The following is an 8,455-nucleotide window of genomic DNA, read 5'->3' on the forward strand; positions in this document are numbered from 1 at the left end:
TTGCACAGGGAAGCGACTATAGTTGGATGCAGCAGTCAACAAATGTACGTCATCGAAGATACTTGGCTCCGGCATGCTGGCAAATTGCACTGGGAACCGACTACAGCCAGTTACAGCGTTCAATGAATGTACGTTGCTGAATATACTCGGCTCTGGCGTGCTGGCAAATTGTATTGGGAACCATCTATAGCCGGTTGTGGTGTTCAACGAATGTTCTTCACCGAATATACTCGGCTCCGGCGTGTTGGCTAATTGCATTGGAAACTGACTATAGCCAGTTGCGGTGTTCAACGAATGTACTTCGCCGAATATACTCAGCTCTGGCATGCTGTCTAATTGCATTGGGAACCGAGTATAGGCAGCTGCGGCATTCAATGAACGATCGTTGCTGAATATACTCAGCTCCGGCGTGCTGGCTAATTGCATTGGGAACTGACTATAGCCGGTTCAGCGGTTTAAGGGTTAATCATAATGCCATGATGAACCGTGTCAAACGTAGCTCTCAAATCCAATAAAATGAGCATTGAGCACTCCCCCGAATCAGCTGCCAGCAGCCGATCGTTCGTCACTCTCAGCAGCGTCGATTCTGTGCTGTGAAATGTTTTGAATTCCGACTGAAACTTATCAAGAATACTGATGTGCTCCAAAAAAAAGCCTGTAGCTGGACCCACAACTTTCTCCAACATCTTGCCGAGAAATGGATATTTGGAAATGGGATGGAAGCTACCAGGAACCAAGGGATTTTAACAGGCATTGAATCACTGTATGCCTAAAGTACATAGGAACAGTCCCCATCTGCAATGAGCTATTATTAACAATTGACAACACATTAGGACCAATTACATCAGACACAACTTTAAAGAATCAAGCAGGCACTCATACAATCAAGAGGACAAAAAGACGACTTCATACAACTCACAAATATCGTCAGGTCCGAAAAAGAGGCTGGCTGAAACTAATGAAGTACAGCAGAGTGAATGACACCTACTGACGGATCCTGCACAATGTTAGCTCTGATACCAGTAATTTTACTGATAAAGTATTACAAGAAGTCATCACAAGAGAGTGATGACCCAGTATTTGCAGAACCCCCAGATGGATTAAGCACAGCATCAACAACACTAAATAATACTCAAGGACTGTTAGAGTTTCTCGTAGTAACATTTGAAAAAAACGTTGTTCTTGCAGCCTTCACAGCCTATTGATAAATAACAAGGGGATCTTTGAAGATGTCATAGGAGACCTGGAGACGATCCTTCTTCCACTTTCTATCAGCCTTCCTACACATCCTCCTCAGAGAACATGTAGCGTCATTAAACCACGGCTGTCTTCTGAGCTTACGTTTCCTTTGTTTAAGTGGACCTACAACATTCAAAATATCCACACAGGCAGATGTGAATTGACTCACAAGCTCATCTATGCTAAGATCCAGAGAGGATGCTTCACCCCTAGATGATAAAGAAATACAGAAAAGTGGAAGTAAAGCTGAGCGACCAATAATTAGGAAGATCAGTCACTTAAAGTGGCATCAAACATAACAAAGCTGTGATCTGAAATATATCCATCATCCATTTCAATGTTACAAACAGAGACTCCCGACAAAAATACAAGGTGCAAGGTATGACCACGTGTAGGAGTGGGACCTGTAACAAACTGAACAAAATCAAAAGACTCCATAAGATGTACAAAATCCTCGGCCAGAGGTTTGGAAGGACAACAAATATGAATGTTAAAGTCTCCAAGAACTAAAATGCCATCATATAATGTCACGTACGATTGGGAAAAAATCAGAGAATTCTTGGATGAAATCCTTACATGAGTCAGGAGGTCTAGACACCAAGACACAGAGAGCTGGATAAGGCTCATCCATCTTAATCAATTGGACCTCAAAGCTAGAAAAGGTCTCAGTAGGTCTTAATAACTACAGCCAGCCCTCCACCACAGCCTGTAGACCTGGGATTGCTAAAACAACTACAGTCAGGCAGAAGTAGTTCCGAAAAAAGGCTTCACAATTATGGTCACAGTGCTCTTAGGGACCATCAATGCTGCCGGAATTTTTTTTGTCACTTTCACCAGGTCAGGCAAGTCCTTCTGGCCTCATTCGCAGGTCCAGTCTTAGGGGTCCACTGTGACTGCATGTCTGCATACTTCTGCTTTTAATTTGGACTCCTGCATTAATAAATCTGGCTGTCATTTTCCCAGTTTCTGTGTTTCAGTGTCATTCCAGAAATTACAAATTTCTACAAATTAGGGCCTCCTTTTTTATTGGAATGTAGCAAGATTGTAATAATTTGAATCAGGGATCATTTTGGTGCAGTGGTAGCGCTGCCCGGGTCCTCCCTGCGTGGAGTTTGCATTTTCTCCCCATGTCTGCATGGGTTTCCTCCCACAGTCCAAAGTCATGCAGGTTAGGTGCATTGGTGATCCTAAATTGTCCCTAGTGTGTGCTTGGTGTGTGTGTGTCCTGCGGTGGGTTGGCACCCTGCCCGGGATTGGTTCCTGCCTTGTGCCCTGTGTTGGCTTTGATTGGCTCCAGCAGACCCCCGTGACCCTGTGTTCGGATTCAGCGGGTTGGAAAATGGATGGATGGATGGATGGATCATTTTATTATGTTTAGTTTTTAGGGTTTCTAGCATCATTTTAATGCCATTTTATGTATTACATATATCTATGTTTCTTTTTTTATTTGTCATTAATTTACACCACTTTGCAGATATCTGTTGTGATAGACGGCCAGGAACCCTGCTTCACCGGGATACCTGGAGGAAGGAGGAACCGGGAAAGCAGCACTTCTTTTCCCTTGGTACTCGGATGGTCCTTGATCCCTGGGGGACAACGCTTCCAGGACACCAGGAAGCACTGACAGACCAGGGATGCGTTACACCCAGAGTGCTTCCGGGTGCAAGGGCAGCACTTCCGCCACACTGGGGAGTGCTGCCGGAAGTTCATCGTCAGGCACCTGGAACACATCCGGGGCAAGATAAAAGGGGCCGCCTCACTCCATTCGGAGAGCCGGAGTCGGGTGGAAGAAAGGACGGAGCTTGCGAGACTTGAGTGGAGGCGTTTTGAAGGAACCAAGGACTGAGAAATTGTAGTTTGTAAATACTGTAAATAAATATGTGTGTGTTTGGACATTGCGTTGTCGTGATTGTCTGTGGTCGGCCTACGTCTTACACTGTTTTCACTCTGACATTAAAGGGTCTTTTTCTGTTGATCAGCGTCTAAAAAGCCAAATTCGATCCACTGGGATTCAACGTTGTATAACATTGTAACATTGTATATTATTGTATTACAATAAAATGTGAAAACTTTTAAGGGGTTGAATGCTCTTTATAGGTGTAAGACAAAGTAGGCACTGCCCAGTCTGCTAGGCTTTTGTGGCACACCAGGCCTGTTAAGAACTTCTACTTCTACTTCAATGTTATCTGTAGTACTAGGGTGTTGTACCGTGTTAGCCATTATGAATGTAGAGAAAAGCCAAGCAAAATGACACCTTTTATTGGCTAACTAGAAAGATTACAATATGCAAGCTTTCGAGGCAACTCAGGCCCCTTCTTCAGGCAAGATGTAATCTGATTACATTAATTGATAATTGATATTTGATAATTGATAATTGATTCCATCTTGCCTGAAGAAGGGGCCTGAGTTGCCTCGAAAGCTTGCATATTGTAATCTTTCTAGTTAGCCAATAAAAGGTGTCATTTTGCTTGGCTTTTCTCTACTTCAATGTTAAAAGTTGAACTTCATCAGAGCTCTCTCAGCTCACAACCTGCCTTAGTGAAATTAAAACCTGGATGGAGCAGAACTCTTTAAAATTAAATTCCAATAAAACTGAACTCCTGCAAATTAGGACTAAAATACAACTTAATAAAATGAGCTCCTTCCCAGTCCATCTTGGTGGTGATCTCATCAGACCTGCCTCTACTGTAAAGAATCTTGGTGTCATTTTTGATTTCTCCCTCTCTTATTCTGTCCACATAAATCACATTAAGAAACTTTCTTACTTTCACCTCCGTAACATATCCCGTGTTCGCTCCTTCCTCTCCTTCTCTAATGCTGAGAAACTTGTCCATGCTTTTATCACATCCCGCATCGATTATTGTAATTCCCTACTGGCAGGTGCCCCTTCTAATCTTATATCACAGCTCCAGCTTATTCAAAACTCAGCTGCAAGTGTCCTTACTCGAACCAGCAGCAGCGAGCACATCACACCCATCCTGCTCCGTCTTCACTGGCTCCCTGTGTCTTACAGAATCGAATATAAAATCCTACTAATAACCTACAAAGCCTTAAATAACCTCGCGCCAAACTACATCACTGACCTTTTCCATCACTATGTGCCTGCCCGCCCACTAAGGTCCTCTGATTCTGGTAATCTTGTTGTGTACCACACTAATCTACACTCCATGGGTGACAGCAGGGCCTTCAGCAGTATAGCGCCCAGACTCTGGAATGACCTACTGACATTAATCAGGTCAGCTGACTCCATGAATTCTTTTAAAAAACAACTCAAAACTCATCTGTTCAGGAAGGCTTTTAGCTCTACGTGACTTTATTACCCTTCTCTCAGTTTACCTTTATGTCAAGATGCTCATGTAACCTGTATGTGTGTGTTTGTGCGAGGCCATCAATTATGTTGTCTGGTTTTTTTCTCTGAATTCACTGTCGTAATCTTCTTTATTTATTTATCTGGTTTGTACAATGCTATATACTGTATACCCTGATGTTCTTTCTTATATTCTGTAAGTGCCTTGAGCATGGGAAAGGCGCTATATAAATAAAATGTATCATTAAGAAAGCACATCTACCAGGGATGCCTGCATCAAGCTGCACGTTCTTCCAATTTACATTCCAAACTAAGCGACTGAACTCCAGCTTGTACCAGGATCTGCCTGGACTTCATCTGAAAACAACGGTGTACATCATAGTTGAAATGAGATCATTTCAGTGGCCCCTCTGCATACTTCTTGAGCCAGAAGGCATGAAATGAACTCAAGCCAGGGCAAAGACCTATAATTCAAGGAATGTTAACTATTATGAACTTGCCTAGTAGAAGACACTGGTTTTGTAACTGGAAGTGACTTTAATCCATTTAGAAGAAGGTTCGATTTTCCTTTACGACCACATGCACCTTATCTCTCAGGAGAAGAACCAAAGAAACGGCAGAGAAAGTGGAGAAGAAAAGAGAAGCTTGGAGAATTGTAAATTAAGCACACACACTGAAATTCATTAGGGAATCCTAGAGAACTCTGGGAGTCTACCCAGGGGCACTCTGTTCACATTCTCCAGAATGATTTTCTAAAATCTTTATCCTTTATTCTCTCCACGAGGAGCTGCAAAGGTGATCCCAGGTGTTACTTTAACCCTTAAACCGCCGGAACTGGCTATAGTTGGTTCCCAATGCAATTTGCCAGCACACCGGAGCCAAGTATCTTCAGCGATGTACATTTGTTGAACGCCGCAACCGGCTCTAGTCGTTTCCCAGTGCAATTTCCCAGCACGCCGGAGCTGATCAGTCAGTGCCGTACATTCGTTGAACAGCCAGCTCATGACCACTGCCGCCCCTTAGCTACTCAGCATCACTGTGCCTGGGATTGAGCCGCTGCACTAGACTGGCCTGGCAGCGCCACCGTAGGCCTCTGTGTGTTCTTGTGTACAGCCAGTTCAAGCGTACAGTAGTTGATTTACTGAATTTCATCAATGGCGTCAGTTGCACCTTGTACATATCATAATAGACTGTTGCAGTAGTTTTTTATAGTTTATACAGTTCATTGGCAGTGTGTAAAATGATCAGTGTTGCAGTAATTGTAATGCTCTTTGCGTGAAAAAAATAAGTGCTCCATTATAATTTCACTTTTTCTTGGTGAATTGTGACGTTTCCTTAAAAAGTGCAACAAAAATATATTTGGCGTCCGGGGGAGCATTAACCCCCCCAAGTATTTGGTGGTTTAAGGGTTAAAAGAAATTCCTCAAAAACAACATGGGGGTCATACTTGGAAACTTGATGAGGGCAAATTTCAGATAAACGTTAGAAAGATTTGCTTCCCACAGAGAACCATAGATAACGTGGAATAAAATGGCCAAGTGGTATGGTGGAGAGTAGGACTTTAGGGACCCTCAGAAAAAACAAAAGTCTCGACATGATGTGATTAGTGATGAATAGGATTGGCGAGCTTCTTGGGCTGAATGCCCCGTTCTCCTCCACCTTTCTCTAATGTCCTAATGTTCTACTGAAGTGTCCTGAACAACACGTTTACCGAATGTGTTCAGATAACCAGCAGCTGTAGCTTTTTTGAATCTTGCAGCTGCAACCTCAGCCCTCCCATTGCTTCTGAAGACTCTGTAACTCTAGTTGAGGATGAGTACGTTGACGGGACATTAAAGCGAGATTTTCTACTTAAAGTCCAAGATGGGTCTTATACCTGGCATCGTAGTGCCACTACCCTGATTCACCAATCCGCTTTATACAGTCATATGAAAAAGTTTCGGAACCCCTCTTAATTCTTTGGATTTTTGTTTATCATTGACTGAGCTTTCAAAGTAGCAACTTCCTTTTAATATCTGACATGCCTTATGGAAACAGTAGTATTTCAGCAGAGACATTAAGTTTATTGGATTAACAGAAAATATGCAATATGCATCAAAACAGAATTAGACAGGTGCACCCCAACAGAGATATGACATCAATACTTAGTTGAGCCTCCTTTTGCTAATCTAACAGCCTCTAGACGCTGTCCTCCTATAGCCTTTGATAAGGGTCTGGATTCTGGATGGAGGTATTGTTGACCATTCTTCATACAAATCTTTCCAGTTCAGTTCAATTTGATGGACAGCCTGCTTCAAATCATCCCATAGATTGTCGATGATATTCAAGTCAGGGGACTGTGACAGCCATTCCAGAACATTGTACTTCTCCCTCTGCATGAATGCCTTTGTAGATTTCAAACTGTGTTTTGGGTCATTATCTTGTTGGAATATCCAACCCCTGCGTAACTTCAACTTTGTGACTGATGCTTGAACATTATCCTGAAGAATTTGTTGATATTGGGTTGAATTCATCTGACCCTCGACTTTAACAAGGACCCCAGTCCCTGAACTAGCCACACAGCCCCACAGCATGATAGAACCTCCATCAAATTTGACAGGAGGTAGAAGGTGTTTTTCTTGGAATGCGGTGTTCTTCTTCCGCCATGCAAAGTGCTTTTTGTTTTGACCAAATAACTTAATTTTTGTCTCATCATCCAAAGCACTTTGTTCCAAAATGAATCTGGCTTGTCTAAATGAGCATTGGCATACAACAAGCGACTCTGTTTGTGACGTGAGTGCAGACAGGGCTTCTTTCTCATCACCCTGCCATACAGATGTTCTTTGTGAAAATTGCACTGAATTGTAGAACGATGTACAGATACACCATCTGCAGCAAGATGTTCTTGCAGGTCTTTGGAGGTGATCTGTGGGTTGTCTGTAACCATTCTCACAATCCTGCTCATATGCCGCTCCTGTATATTTCTTGGCCTGCCAGACCTGCTGGGTTTAACAGCCACTGTGCCTGTGGCCTTCTATTTCCTGATTCCATCCTTACAGTTGAAACTGACAGTTTAAACCTCGCTTTTTGTAGCCTTCCCCTAAACCAGGAGACTCAACAATCTTTGTTTTCAGATCTTTGGAGAGTTGCTTTGAGGATCCCATGCTGTCACTCTTCAGAGGAGAGTCAAAGGGAAGCACAACTTGTGATTACCACTCCCTTCATTCTCACAGCCTAATCCTGGGCTGTTAAGATCGATGGCCTTTCATTTGTTAATCAATTCTTAATAATTCAATACTTAACAATTAAGCTGAGATCAGAAAGGCCCATGTATGAAAACTGGACAGAAGGAGCCCTCTTTGCAGCATGGAGGTGCCCCGAATACCAGCAGGGAATCATGGATAGTGGAGTTATAATACACAGTCCTGCTGGATATGATGGGGGCTGCCAGGAGTCGCTGCAGGGAGGCCCAGGGATTTATATTTTTCGCATAGCCCGGAAGTATTTGCAAGTCACAGTAACGGAAGAAATGATATACTTCCGGGCTGAAGAAAAAGAGATGTTTTTACCTGACCCGGAAGTGCTGGATAATCACATGGACTGAGGGCTCAGAAGTACTTCCGGTTCGAGGACTATAAAGAACTGTGGGAGATCCCAGACAGATGAGCTGAGTTGGGAGGCAGGGTGGCTAAGTGTCTGGGAGAGTGGAGGATTGGTTATTGTTATTTGATTATTGATTTGTGTATTGGAATATTGTGGAGAGGAGGGTGCTTTGTGCACTGTATTATTATAATAAACCATTATTTGGACTTTTATCTGGTGTCTGACGTCTGGTCTGAGGGTTCAAGGGGTCGACAGTGCCTTTATTTGTCACACTATCTATCTATCTATCTATCTATCTATCTATCTATCTATCTATCTATCTATCTA

Source organism: Erpetoichthys calabaricus, chromosome 4, assembly GCF_900747795.2.
Source record: "Erpetoichthys calabaricus chromosome 4, fErpCal1.3, whole genome shotgun sequence".
NCBI lineage: Eukaryota > Metazoa > Chordata > Cladistia > Polypteriformes > Polypteridae > Erpetoichthys > Erpetoichthys calabaricus.